We start from the raw sequence: 15,114 nt of genomic DNA, 5'->3' as shown, positions 1-15,114 counted from the left end.
AAACATTTACAGCCTCCAAAAATTTACATAGGGTCATTATGTGTCAGACTCCACTCAATGCCATTGAGTTTGTAGTCTATTAACTGTGCAATGCAGTTTAAACTCATCAACTACTCATTGAAAATTCTATACAGGGTTTGCTATGAGTTGGAACTGACTTGACAGCACTTAATAACAACAATAAGCATTATGAAATAGTTTGTGAGAATTACCCAATGTAACACAGACTGTTATAAATGTGGCACATACTCTTATAAAAATGGCACCAATATATTTGCTTGACCTATGGTTTTCATAAACCTTCAAGTTGTATAAAATTCATTATCTGTGAAACTCAATAAAACACCAAGTACAAAAAACAAGGTAAGCTTGCCTTTTCCTCTTTTTATAGGCCCTTCTCCAGCACCTCGAACACCCTCCAATGCTGCCACTGTCATCCCAGTAAGTTTTCTTAGCATAGGCAGATCACAATGACTTTTGTTAGACAAATCCACTGAATGTCTGTAAACTTGTCCTTTGTTGAACCCAAACTATGGTACTTGCTCCTTTTGTTTTTATGATCATTCTAATCAACATAATCTCAAAAACTACCCTAGCTTCCACTTCCATCTACATTTTCATTCTGAAGATAGTTTTGAGTATAATTTCTGAAGTGTTCTCTTTCAAATATTTCTATGCCACTTACAAATTCACAGTTTTCAAATTTCGTATCAGTTTCCTAAACTGTAGACCCATATGTTCAATCAAAATCAAGATATGCACATTTGCATGCATGCCAAATGTACTAAATTCAGTGTCTAAAGCAAATATCTTACATTCCCAATATCTACCTCTCTAATCAATTTTCATTCCTTCCCTGAATTGCACCCAACAATAAATCTATTCAAGTCAGAAACCTGAGAATTCTCCCATGACTAAGATTGCTGTGTAAGATTGTACTGTGTTTGTACTATATAAAGGAGCCCAGCTGAGATGACCAGCAGGGATTGAAATCTAGTCTGCCATCTGTTCTCTCAACCTGGTGTCTTGAGTGCATGACCAATCCATCAAGCAGAAAGGTCAGTCTTCCTTTTGGACAGGATTCTTTTTGACTTGGTAGAGCAGAGAAATTTGATGTAGTATCAACATATTTTTAAATTTGAAAAATGGCATTGAGAGTCATCGATTACTCACCATCTTGTTAAAACAAGAATTAACTTCCTGTCTTTAGCTACCATCTTAAAGTCAAATCACCAACTTCCTGTTTAACTCTAGAAAACTAGGAACTGGGGTCATAGAATCAGCTACAATCAGATCTGACATGCTAGTCATGTGAAGTTGCAGCCAACATGTCCTAAGCTTGATGTTTGTCACAAGACTAAGAATACATCCATCAACACACTGGACAAAATGCCAAATCCTGCCTCAGAATGCCCCAATAAAGGCCCATGGCCAAGGACTCAGGGTCTAGGAAGCAAGAGTCCTGGTTCACTCTTTTGGCTGTCAACTAAATAAAAACTTTTTTCATTTTCAATAGGTTTATGTCTCTAATAGCTACACTGAGTCAGATCTGAGATCCTCAATTGCAATACTGAACTCTGAGCTCTCCAATGAAATCTTTTATCAGATCCTATTTATTTTACCTTTTTATGCATCCTAAATCAATCAACTAATCTTTTGCTCTAAGTCCTCTCTTTGATTCAAGTCATCACCATTCCTTGCCTATATCACGCAAAAGAATCCTAACTCATCCCCTTGCTGAGAACACCAACCCTTGTACTTCAGTAGGCACACTGCAAACAGACAAAGTTTTCTCAAGTGCTCATCTGGACAGATGCCATTGAGTTTCTTTCACATATTCATTCAATAAATATTTTAAAGTACATGTTTCTAGGTTCCCTTGAGTCTATTCTGACTCATTACAACCTCATGTACAACTCAACAAAATGCCTGGTCCTTCATGTATCATTTCATCAAGTCCTCTTCACTTTCAGCAAATATGTTGCTTCAATCCTGTTGCCATGTTATTCATATAGTCCACTTTTTCATATAGCCCAGTTCAGCATACAGATTGAATAAACATGGGTTGTTGTTGTTATTGTGAGGTGCCGTCGAGTACCAAATTATAGTTACCCCATGTACAACAGAATGAAACACTGCCCAGTCCTGGCCTAACCTCACAACTGTTGCCATGCTTGAGCCCATTGATGCTGCCACTTTGCCAATTCATCTTGTGGGGGTCTTCCTCTTATTCTCTGACCCTCCACCTTACCAAACATAATATCACTCTCTAGTGACTGGTCCATTCTGACGATATGTCCAAAGTATGAGAGATGAAGTCTGGTCATCCTGGCCTCTAAGGAACACTCAGGCTGCACTTCTTCCAACACAGATCTGTTTGTTCTTTTGGCAGCTCATGGCACTTTCAGTATTATTACCCAATACCATAACTCAAATGCATCAATTCTTCTATGATCTTCCTTATTACTGTCCAACTTTTGCATGCATATGAGGTTATTGAAAATAACATGGGTTAGAGACTAAAAAATCAAATGACACCAAATAATTCCTCCCACAGTACTCTCTACTCAGTTATGCTTACTAATTCATTGTAATGGTCACAGTGAACTAAGGCAACATGCATAGTGTTATGGGGTTTATTAGGGAATTACATAATGTTAAGATCATAAATGCTCATGGCACAGATTTTCCAGTCAAGGCAGCCTTACATCAGTCTTATTAAAATACAGGGCTCTCTCTGCCCCACCAATATTACAGTGCTCTTTTTGTTGCTGTTGTTTAGTACCATCGAATCAGTTCAGACTCATAGGGCCCTACATATAGTTTCCAAGGAGAGGTTGGTATTTTGAACGGCTAACATTATGGTTAGCAGTCCAGTGCTTGTCTTACAGTGCCACACCCAGACTCCAAATACTGTTCTAGGAATGCTGATAAATATTCACAGGACACACCACACTACCATAATCCTCATCCTGCAGTTCTCAGTTCTACCTTCATTGGTCAACAATCTTGGAGTTACCTCACTCTACAAGCAAGTCTTCTACCCAAAGTCACTCGACTTTACTTCCACCATCAACTGGGAGCCCACTGCTCTGTCTTATCCTCTGAGTCTTGGTTCCACTGCTGCTCTTCTGCCTCTCCTCTGATGCCATAGCTTTCTATCTGTGGGTCAAAAAAGTTCAATATGCAGGAATATTGGGGGTCCATTGGTCTCAGGGGTCTTCTTTGATGGTAGTGAAATCCCACCCCCTTCACCTCCTGCTTCTGAGATGGTTCATTTTCTATTTATACTAGAGTTTCAAGTTTTTACAATTACAATGAACTCTGCTAACATCCAAAGCTGAATCATGTCAGCCTATCAGTATCTTCTCCCACCTTTCCTTACCTAGACCCAGCAGGGCAGAAGCAGTGTTTGGTGAGAGTTATAGACTACAATGACTAAAAGAGAAACTAAATAATTCACTACATCACAGTGACGATACCAAAAATAGATTTGATGCATTAGACACTAATGACCAAAAGTCAAAAGAGCTGTTGGATGACATTAAGAACACCATGCATGAAAAAACCAAAACATCTTTAAAATACAGGCAATAAAAGCCAAAAAAGACTCTGAAACTTGTTCTTGCACATAGAGAAGCTAAAACAACTTGAAGAAATGAGTAAGTGGAAGAGCTAAACAAAAAATTTCAAAGGACAGTTGAGAATTAAAAATAAAGTATTATAATGAAGTGTGCAAATGCCCGGAGTTGGAAAAGTATAAGGGAAAAACAGGCTCAGTGTTTCCAAGCTGAAAGAACTGAAGAAAAAGTTCAAACATTGGGTTGCAATATTGAAGGATTCTATGGGTAAAATATTGAGTGATGCAGAAAACATCAAAAAAAGATGGAAGGAACTTACAGAGTTTCTGTATTCCAAAGAACTGGCTAATGTTCAGACATTTCAAGAGGTACTTTATGATCAAGAACTGATGACATTGAGGGAAGAGGTCCAAGTTACACTGAGAACATTGGTGAAAAACTTGGCTTCAAGAACTGATGGAATACCAATTGAAATAATTAAACAAATGGATGCAATGCTGGGGTGGGAGGAAAGGGATAGTAATTTTCTGGCTGGATGGTAGATACTTGGTAACTTGAGGAATAGGGTGGGCAAAATACAAGAAGGTTGTTGGCAGAAAAATAATGAAGACAGGTCAAGGTGCAGGAAGGTATGCAAGGTGTTATATACACAACCTTGGAACAACAGTGTCCTTCAGGTAGGTACGTGAACAGATATGCAGTCTGAAGGAATATGGGATGAAGAGTGGGAGTATACCCACAAAAAACATAAGGTTATGAAAGAAGATACTTGTGAATGCGTATTTACTTTTGCTTCAAATACAATTAGGGATGTGATGGAACATACAGTAGGCAAAATGATGAGAACTTCTTAGATGTTATCAAACATCTTATGGAAATGAGTTGTTGGGATGGGGGCTCAGGGCCATAGTCTCAGAGAACATTATGGTCAATTGGTATTACAGCTCACAAAGTCAGTGTTCTGTAGCCTACTTTGGTGAGTGGTGTCTTGGAACTTAAAAACTCATATTGACCGTATAAAGTATAACTATTGATCTCTCCATATGCAGAAGAAAGAAGAGTGATGAGAATTGAAGATGCATAGAAACAGTTAGTCCAATGTACTAATAGAACATGTGAAATCAGTCACCAAGACTCTGAGACTAGAAGAAATAGATGGTGCACAGTTTCCACCACCAACTGCTCTGAAATGGATCACATTAGAAGGTGCCAGTTCAAATGGGAAAAAATGTGGAACAAAAATAAAAATTATAAAGATGAGGATTACTGATCAGAAAGAGACTGGAAGAACCTGAGACTGTGGTCCTTGACCACTCTTCAGTTCTGGAAAGGAACCCACCCTTGTGGCCCAATTTTCATCCAAACAGTTGATAGGTATATAGGGGAGACAAACAACACTAGTTAGTCATGTTCACCATGGAAGTGGGAATTCAAAATCAAAAGGGCAACATTTACCTAAGGACAAAGTTGAGAAGGGATGGGAAGGTGGGTGGAATGTAAGTGGGAACCACAGAGAAGAAGTGGAATACCTGTTGTTAAATGGAGATAAATCATTGAAACAAAGTGCATGATTTTGTAAAATGGATGATTTTATCTGCAAACCTTTACTCAATTCAGAATAAAAAGTTTAAAAAAAAAAAAAACAGATGCAATTTTGGAGGTGTTCACATGTTTATGCCAATAAATTTAGAAGACAGGCAGCTACCTAGCCAACTAATTGGAAGAAATCCATATTTGTGCCCATTCCAAAGAATGGTGACCCAATGGAATGTGGAAATCATACAACAATATCATTAAGATCACATGAAAGCAAAATTTTTCTGGTCAAAAACAGCTGCAGCAGTACACTGACAGGGACAGGGAGCTGCCAGAAATTCAGGCTGGATTCAGAAGAAGACATGGAATGAGGGATATCATTGCTGACATCAGATGATTTTAATTGAAAATAGAGAACAAAAAAAGATGTTAGTTTGTTTTATTGACTATGAAAAGGCATTTGATTGTCTGGATCATTACAAATTACACATAATATTTCAAAGAATGTTTATTCCAAAACATTTAATTTCACTCATGAAGAACCTTTACATAAACCAAGAGATAGTCATTAGGATTGGGATACTAAATGGTTTAAAATCAGGAAAGGTATGTGCCAGGGATGTAGCCTTTCACTGTACTTATTCAATCTATATGCTAAGCTTTATCTGAGAAAATGGGTCATGTGAAGAAGAACATGTCATCATTTAAAACCTGTGATATAAAGATGACACAACCTTGCTTGCCAGAAGCACAGAACACTTGGATTTCTTGATGATGAAGATCAAAAGCCACAGCCATCAGTATGAATTGCAACTCAATGTAAAGAAAAAAAAAAAAAAAACCTGTGTAAGGAAAACTCCGCTAAAAGGCAGGAGATTAAAAAAAAAAAAAAAAAAAAAAAAAAAGGTCCCACACCTGAACTACTAAATAACACCATGAAAAACAGGGAAAAGATTGAAGTTGTAAAATATTTAGTTTTAATTGGATCCACAACCAATGCTCCTGGAAGCAGTAGGCAAAAAATCAAATGGTATATTATATTAGGCAAATCTGTTGCGAAAGACCTCTTTAAAGTGTTCAAGAGCAAAAAGTCACTTTGAGAACTTAAGTGTGCCTGATTCAAAACTGGACAATGGGAAAGAATTGATGTTAGAGAAGAATGTTGAAAATAACATGGGCTGCCAGAAGAACTAACACATCTGTCCTGGAATAAGTATAGTCAAAATGCCCCTTTGAGACAAAGTTGAGGAGACTTTTTCTCACAGTCTTTGGATATATTATTTGGAGATACTGATTCCTGAAAAAGAACACCATGCTTGGTAAGGGAGGAAGTGAACAAAGAAAAGCAATGCTCCTTACTCAATCATCTAGTGCTGCTATCATTGAAATAAAATACCACAAGTGAAAGGCTTTAACAATCAGAAATTTATTCTCTCACAGAAGGTTAGAAGTCCAAATTCACAGCACTGGCTCTTTAGAAAAGTGTTTGTCTCCTTTCAGCATCTATAGACCCAGCATCCTTTGGAGTTTCTCATGTGTCTTTGTATCAATCTTCATCTGGATCTAGGAGCTTCACAATGCAGGGACCCATTGCCAAAATAGGCACTCCACTCTGGCTCTACTATATTGGTAGTAGCAGGTCTCTCCTCAACTCTCTTTCTTTTTTATTTCTTATATGATAAAAAATACTGCATGCCACACCCTTGAGAATATCCCTCGAATAAGGGTGGTGATATATGTCCTGGTATGGCTCTGTAGGATAAGCACTAAACTGCAAGGTCAACAGCCACTCCTCAGAAACCCTGTACAGGGTCGCTATGAGTCGAAGACCCCCAATGCAATGGATTGTCATAGTGGCAGCAACAATGCACTCAAACATAGCAATGATTATGAGATTGATGCAGGACTGTGCAGTGTCTTGTTCTGTTATGCACAGGGTCACTATGAGTCGGTACCTACTCGATAGTGCCTAAAAACAGCAACAACACCCAATCATTTGTTAAAAATTAAAACGTTGTACAGAAAAGTCATATCAAGGACATTCAAAGTACTTCAATGGATAATAATTCATCATTATTTTTTTTTTCCTGAAAAAATAATTTTATTTTTCAATAACATCTACATTTCTATTTTATATCTTCATATTTATTTTTAGATCACATTAGCAATTGAATTTCTGACACCAAATGACTATAAAAAATTACTAATAAAAACAAGATAAAAAATAATTTAGTTTTAACTAGCCCTTTTTTGCCAGAATGCTTGTAATTGTTTAAATTTATCATCCTTTATAATAACTTCACTTTTATACTTGCTGCAAGTTTAAAATATATCTCTAAATACATATCTCTCCTGCATATCTGATTTGTGGGATTAACAGATAGAAATCATTTTAAAATTAGTAGAAATTTCAATGATAGAAGAAACATTTAAGTGACTCCTGTTACTGAAGGAGCTTGTGTACAGAACATTGATGGCTTGAGTCTATAGATAAACAAGTGTGTGTGTCTGAACTCAAATCCTAATGTCTGATTTACTCTGTGATGCCTTCTCATGCATAGCCTGGACCTTAGGAGCAGTTCTGATGGGAGCTTTACTACCCCTGAAGATTGTTTTCTCTAGAAGTTAATTTCATCTATATACCACCCTGCCAGTTTACAACAACAATTTGAATATCCTTTGCATGGCAAAATGCACTTTCAAAATGCCACCTAATTTAGTGAGAAAAACAATACAGATGTAATCACCCTATGAAATCCACATATTCTAATTTAATATAAGTCTGTGGGCATTGATGTCTTATAGCAGTAGATAAAATGTTTTTTCCTGTTTCGTTTCTTTGTCTTCTTGACACAGAGGTGTTTCACAGCATTCTCTTTCCCAAGTGCTAAAGTTCACATTTACATCTTTAACAGATACATTTCTGAACTTCTGCTGGCTCTTCACAGATTGTTTATTGCACACTTGTGGCATAACCATTATCTTTTCATTCTAATCTCCCTTGTCACTGTAACATCTGAAGTGCAGGATAAAGATTAGCAGTTCCCTGACTTAATCAGTTTATAAAAATCTCCAGAGAAAGCCACCCTCCCTTTCATACATCACAGATGTTTAGTTTTCACTTGATTAGGCAATTGATTTGTCCACCAGTGCCTCAAGAAAGGGATGATTCTTCTTCCATTTATTTTTATACTAAAGGATGGCAAGAGAATGGAGCAGGTCATATAAAGTACAGCTGGATACAGAATAAAGCATTCCAGGAAGATGTAATACGTTGACTTCACCTGCTGGAAAAGGGGAAAGAACAAGGTATCAGCAGATATTTTATTCCTTTCATCCCACAACCTGCTAAAATGTGGTTGAGTGCGCTGTGATTCACAGCACAGCAGGACCTTCTTTACTATAAATCATGGTTTATATATAGCCACTGTACATTTGGAAGATTACTAGGAAACCGTTTTAAAGAAGTTGAGTTCAAGTTGTTTGCACAGGTGAATGAGCTGTGCAGCTGGGGTGCAGAACTTTCTTACTTTTAGCTCAGTACCAAATAAACCTACTAAAGGTTCATTTGAAGGAGCAGAGGTGGAAGAAAGTGCCTGACTGAGTTATGTCTGATGACATGATTTATTCGCTGTTGTTACCTCTAGCTCTCCTATCTGAATTTTGTATATCATCTAATGTAATCCTTGATGCAACTGTTTTATTTGCAGTTGCTCAGCAATTAAGATGATAAGAAAGTTTAATTCATATACTCACCAATTTATTAATATCTATTTTCTTCAAATATAAATGTATTTTTAGCCAAAATAGTCGATTATTAATTTTTTAATATAATATAATTCATTCATTAATTGGTTAAGAATATGAAATATACTATGGTCTGCCAGAAGAACAAATAAAACTCTCTAGGAATAAATACATCCAAAATATCCCTTAGACTTAATTTCTCATACTTTTGATATATTGTCAGGAAAGACCAGTGCCCAGAACAGGACACTATATTTGGTAAAGTGAGAAAACAGAGAAAAGCAATAAAAACCTCAATAAAATAGATTACCATAGCGGTTGTAGAAAGGGGTTAGAAATCAGAAACATTTGTGAAGATGATATAAGACTAGGAATGTCTCATTCGGTGATATTTAGGGTTGTTATGAGTCTGAACCATATTGATAGCACCTAATAGTCACAATAACATTTTCTAAAAGGACTCTTCCCTAATATTGCATTGTTATATAAGTAAAAAAAAAAAAAAATATATATATATATATAATTCATTCTTGCCTTCAATCTTAAGAATACTAGAGAAATTTATATTACTACAACTGTTTTCTATGCAAAATTTATTTTTAAACATTTTGCTTTATAGCTTAGGTTGCATTTTCATTGTTAATATCCAAACCCACTATATCATTCAAACACTCATCTGTCAGTTTGTCGTATAGTGGTGGCTTGTATGTTGGTGTGATTCTGGAAGTTATGATATGGGTATTTTAAATATCAAAGGTCACCTATAGTGGACAGGTTTCATATGAGCTTCCAGATGAAGGTAGACTAGGAAGAAGAGATGGACTACTTCCAAATATTTAGTCACTGAAAACCTTATAAATTGCACTGGAATACTGCCAGCACCAGTATATTGAATATTGAAACATTATAAAGATCACCAAAATATTGTCAGATATAGTTCCAAAAGATGAGCTTCTCAGGTTGGAAGGCACTTAAAATAGGACTGGGGAAGAGCTGCTACCTCAAAATAAAGTTGACCATGATGACATGAATGAAGTAAAAGCCTTTTGGACCTTCATTTGCTACTGGGGCACAACTCAAAACAAAAGGAAAAGCTGTGAACATAAATTAATAATTGGAACATTGAAAGTACAAAATATGAATTTCAGGAAAATTGAAAATGGTCAAAAATCAAATGGAAAATATAAACATTGATATCCTATGAATTAGTGAGCTGAAATGGACTGGTATTGGCCATTTTGAATCTGATAATAACATGCATGGTTCAGTATGCCAGGAATGACAAATTGAAGAGGAATGGAGTCACATTCATCATCAGAAACAACATATCAAGATCTGTCTTGAAGTACAACACTGTCTGTAATAGTATAATATCCACACACATACAAGGAAGACCAGTTAATACCACAATTATTCAAATGAACTCACCAACTACTAAATCCAGCAATGATGAAATTGAATAATTCTACCGACTTCTTAAGTTTGAAATATATCAAACATGAAATCAAAATGTATTGATAACTACTGGTGATTGGAATGCAAACTTTGGACACAAGAAGGAAGGATCAGTAATAGGAAAATATAGCCTTGGTGATAGAAATTATGCTGGAGATCACATGAGAGCATTTTGAAACATCAATGATACCTTCACTGAAAATACCTTTTTCAACATAAAAGACAACTATACATGGACCTCACCAGATAGAATATACAGAAATCAAATTGTCTACATCTGTGAAAAGAGATGGTAGAATAGCTCCATATCATCAGCCAAAACAAGTCCGGGTGCAGACTGTGGAACAGACCATCAACTGCTCATATTTAAGTTCAGGCTGAAGCTGAAGAAAATTAAAACAAGTTTACAAGAGTGAAAATATGATCTTTAGCATGTCCTCTGTGAATTTAGACATCATCTAAAGAATAGAATTAATGCATTAGACAGTAAAGACTGAAGACTGAAGAGTTCTGGGATGACATCAAGAACATCATATAAAAAGGAAGCAAAGGTTAATTAAGAAGTCAAAAACAGAAGGAAAGGATCAAAATGAATGTTAGAAGAGACTCTGAAACATCTCTCTAACGCAGATATGCTAAATCAAATGGAAGATATGGGGAACTCAAACAGCTAAACAGAAAGTTTCAAAGGTTAGCTAGAAAAGACAAAGTCAAATATTAGAGTGAAATATGAAAAGACCTGTAGTTAGAAAACCAAAAGTTAAGACCATTCTCTGCTTTTCTCAAGCTGAGGGAAGTGAAGAAAAAATTCAAGCATCGACTTAAAATATTGGAGGAGCCTATCGATGGCACTTAACAACAACAACAACAACAATGGGCAAAATATTGAATGATGCAGAAAGCATGAAATGAAGATGGAATGAATACACAGAGTCACTGTACCAAAAAGAAATGGTCAATGTTCAACCATTTCAAGAGGTAACATATGATCAATAGCTAATGATACTAATGGAAGAAGTTTATGGTACATTGAAGGCATTGGCCGAAAAGGCATTTGTGTATTCCTTCCATCTTCATTTCATTTCAACAAGACACTGGGAATTGATGGAAAGCAAATTGAACACTTTCAACAAACTGGTGAAGCACTGGAGACATTCACTTATCTATGCCAAAAAAATTAGGAACACAACTACCTGAACTGGAAGAGATCAATATTTGTTTACATTCCAAATAGAGGTAGCCCAATGTAATGTGGAAGTCACTGGACAATATCATTAATATCCCATTGAAATAGAATTTTGCTAAATATAATGCAAAAATGGCTGCAACAGCACATTGACAAAACAAAACAAAACAAAAAATCCTAAGGATGTGGAACTACAGATATCATTGCTGATGCCAGATGGATCTTGGCTGAAATAGAGAATAACAGAAAGATGTCTACCTGTTCTGTACTGATTACAAAAAGGCTTTCAATTGTGTGGATCATGACAAGTTATGGACAACATTCTGGAGAATGAGTATTCTGGAACACTTTATTGTGCTCATGAGGAACCTATGCATAGACCAAGAGGCAGATGGTCAAACAGAACAACAGGACACCACATGGTTTAAAAGTAGGAAAGGTGTGCACCCGGGTTCTTTCCCCATAATTATTCAATATGTATTCTGAGCACATAATCTGAGAAGTAGGATTATATGAAAAAATGTGTGTCACCAGGATTGGTGATTTGCAGATGAAACAACCTTGCTTGTTGAAAGGGAAGAGGACTTAAAATGCATACAGATGAAGATCAAAGACCACAGTCTTGGGTATGGGTTGTACCTCAAAATAAAGACAACAAAAATCCTCACCACTGGACCAATAAACAACATCCATATAAATGAAGGGAGTCCTGGTATGGCGCTGTGGGCTAATGCACCAGATTGCAAAGTCATTTGAACTGCAAGGTTAGCTGTTCAAGCCTACCAGCTGCTCCTCAGAAACCCTATACAGGGTCGCTATTGGTCGGAACCAACCTGATGGCACTTAACAACAACAAAATATAAATGGAAAAAAAGTTGAAGTTGTCAAAGACTTCATTTTACTCAGATCAACTTTCAATACTCTTGGAAGCAGTAGTCAAGAAACAAAATGATGTATTGCATTAGGTAAATCTGCTGCACAAGACCTCTACAAAGTGTTAAAGAGCAAAGATGTCAGCTTGAGGACTAAGATGCACATGACACAAGACATTGTATTTTCAATAACCTCATATGCATGTTAAAGTTGGAGAGTGAATAAGAAAGATCATAGTGAAATCGATGCATTTAGTTACGGTGTTGGAGAAGAATAATGAAAGTCCCATAAACTGTCAAATTAACAAACCGGTCTTTGCTGGAAGAAGTACAGCCAGAATGCTCATTAGAAGCCAGGATGGCCAGACTTCGTTTATCATACTTCGTAGATATTATCAGGAGTGACCATTCCCTAAAGAAGGACATCATGCTTGGTAAAATAGATGGTTGGAGAAAGAGAGGAAGACTTCATTGAAATGGATCGACACAGTGGCAGTAGCAATGGGCTCAAATGTAGCAATGATTGTGAGTTCGGTGCAAGATGAGGCAGTGTTTCGTTCTGTTGTGCATAGGGTGGCTATGAGTTGGTACTCAATGACACTTAACAACAACACTGTATCCTCACCAGAATAAAAGGTGATTTTTAGTAAGCAATGTATTTTGAACTAGTCTGTCCACATCGAGCATATTCTATACATAAAATAAAATTTAAAAAAAGATGATTGTCAGTTTACATGTGAATGAAAATCAAACCATGGCCATCCAGCCAATTCCAACTCATAGCAAAGCTACATAGGGTTTCTGTGAGTATAAATGTTTGCTGAAGCAGACAGCCTCACTTTTATCCTGTAGTGTGCCTAGTGGTTTTGGTGTGCTGACCTTGAGGTTAACAGTCAAGTTCTTACCCTATTGCACCAACAGGGCTCCGTAATTGTATATGAGGGGGCTTCAAAATGCTCATGGAAAAATTACATTATGTTTTAATTCCATTTCTCTATGAATGTTTTCAAATTCCCTTTAAAGTCTGTTGTCAAAAATTAAATCAAGCTTTTCATGACTGTGAAACTGTCACCATTTGAATATAATTCTGTATGTGAAGGAATCAAGTCATGTTTCATTGTGTTGCTACTTGGAATTCTCTTACTATGTGGAAATCCTTGGTGAGGTGTCTCTCTTTCTGGAATGTACTCCTTTTTCAATAAAATAACCGGGTTATACATTATTCCACTCCCTCTTTACATTCTGTCAAAGCTAAACAAATATCACAGCCCTGGCTATGAATATTAGAGAAGGACATGTACATCAGAGTCCAACTTTGTTATAGAGAAAATGTAATCTGTCTTGTGAGAAACAGTTTAAAATATACTTAATGTGTCTCTCCACTACATGGTATAATACAAGGTGAGAGCAGAAATTTGCCAACAAACATTTAAAACTCTTTTTTTATATTTGTCTCTAGCAGAAAGTTTAGAATTTCCATATAACTTCTTCAGTGGAGGAAAAAAAAAAACAAAGAAATTTCACATACATATAAAAGTTACAGTGTTTTGAAAATGTCAGTGAGTCTAATGCACTTGAGTTTATGGTCAACAATGTCACACAGATCACCATGGAGATGAATAATCCTTTTAATCCTTCTTTGAGTACATTTTCAAGCCAAAATGTAATCACTGAACAATGAAAGCAGTGTATGCCCTATAATAAAAGTGCATCCACTAGTATGAATTCTAAGAAGCACTCCTTAAACTGTCCTTTACAGATAATTAGATTCATGAGATTAAGAATGTATTCAGAAGATTAGCCAAGAGTCTCCACTTCAGAATATTGTAACATGTGAAAAGTTCCTTTAAGCCATATGGTGACAGCATGCACTGTAGCCCCCTGGGAGTCTTGTCAGATTTAGCCACAATCTGTTGACTGACCCACAGGTGAAAACTGATTCCAGAGAAGTTGAGCTGCAAGAAATCTCCTGGAAGACATTACCCTCCTGCATTTCTGACTATCACATGTTTCTCTGCCTGTTCTCATTATTGTACCAAAACCACAATGCAATATCTTCCCTTAAAATCACCAGGTGCATCATGCTAAGATCATTTATTTTTAGTTTAGTGAGGTTTTAATACCATAGATTAGAAGGTTTCAGGTATGTAAAATCTCATCTTTGTATCAATTTGTACATGATCTTTGTATAAGTTAAATAATTTAGAATTTAAGTCCTATTACACTAAGTGAGGGGTCTTGGTGTGGCACTGTGGATTAATGCACTGGACCCCAAGGTTAGTATGAATCATTAGGTCAGTTGTTCAAGCTCACTAGCCACTCCTTGGAATGCTGTGTGTCAGAACTGACTTGAAGACACTTAACAACAGTAGTACTCTATGTGTATGGAGTGTTGGTGTGGTGCTGTAGGATATACAACAACAAAGCCCGTGGTTCAGACCCACCAGTCGTTCCTTGGAAACCCTATTCATGTTGACTATGAGTCATCACTGACTCAACAACACTTCATAGCAACTCTAAGTGTGACATCTTTTGAGTGACTGTTATTATTATTATTATTATCATACTCTTTGAGGTTGGATTTTCATCTGAAAATGATAGGAAATCTTGTCACTACAAGTACATAGACTTCTGACATTTCAAAATAGGTAAATATCAATGAAATACAAGTTCAAAAGAAAATATTAACAGTTCAGTTATAGCACTGCCAAATTTTATTTTGCCAAGCATCCATATT

The sequence above is a fragment of the Chrysochloris asiatica genome, unplaced genomic scaffold (assembly GCF_000296735.1).
Source record: "Chrysochloris asiatica unplaced genomic scaffold, ChrAsi1.0 scaffold00082, whole genome shotgun sequence".
Classification (NCBI taxonomy): domain Eukaryota; kingdom Metazoa; phylum Chordata; class Mammalia; order Afrosoricida; family Chrysochloridae; genus Chrysochloris; species Chrysochloris asiatica.
This window is presented reverse-complemented; position numbering follows the sequence as displayed.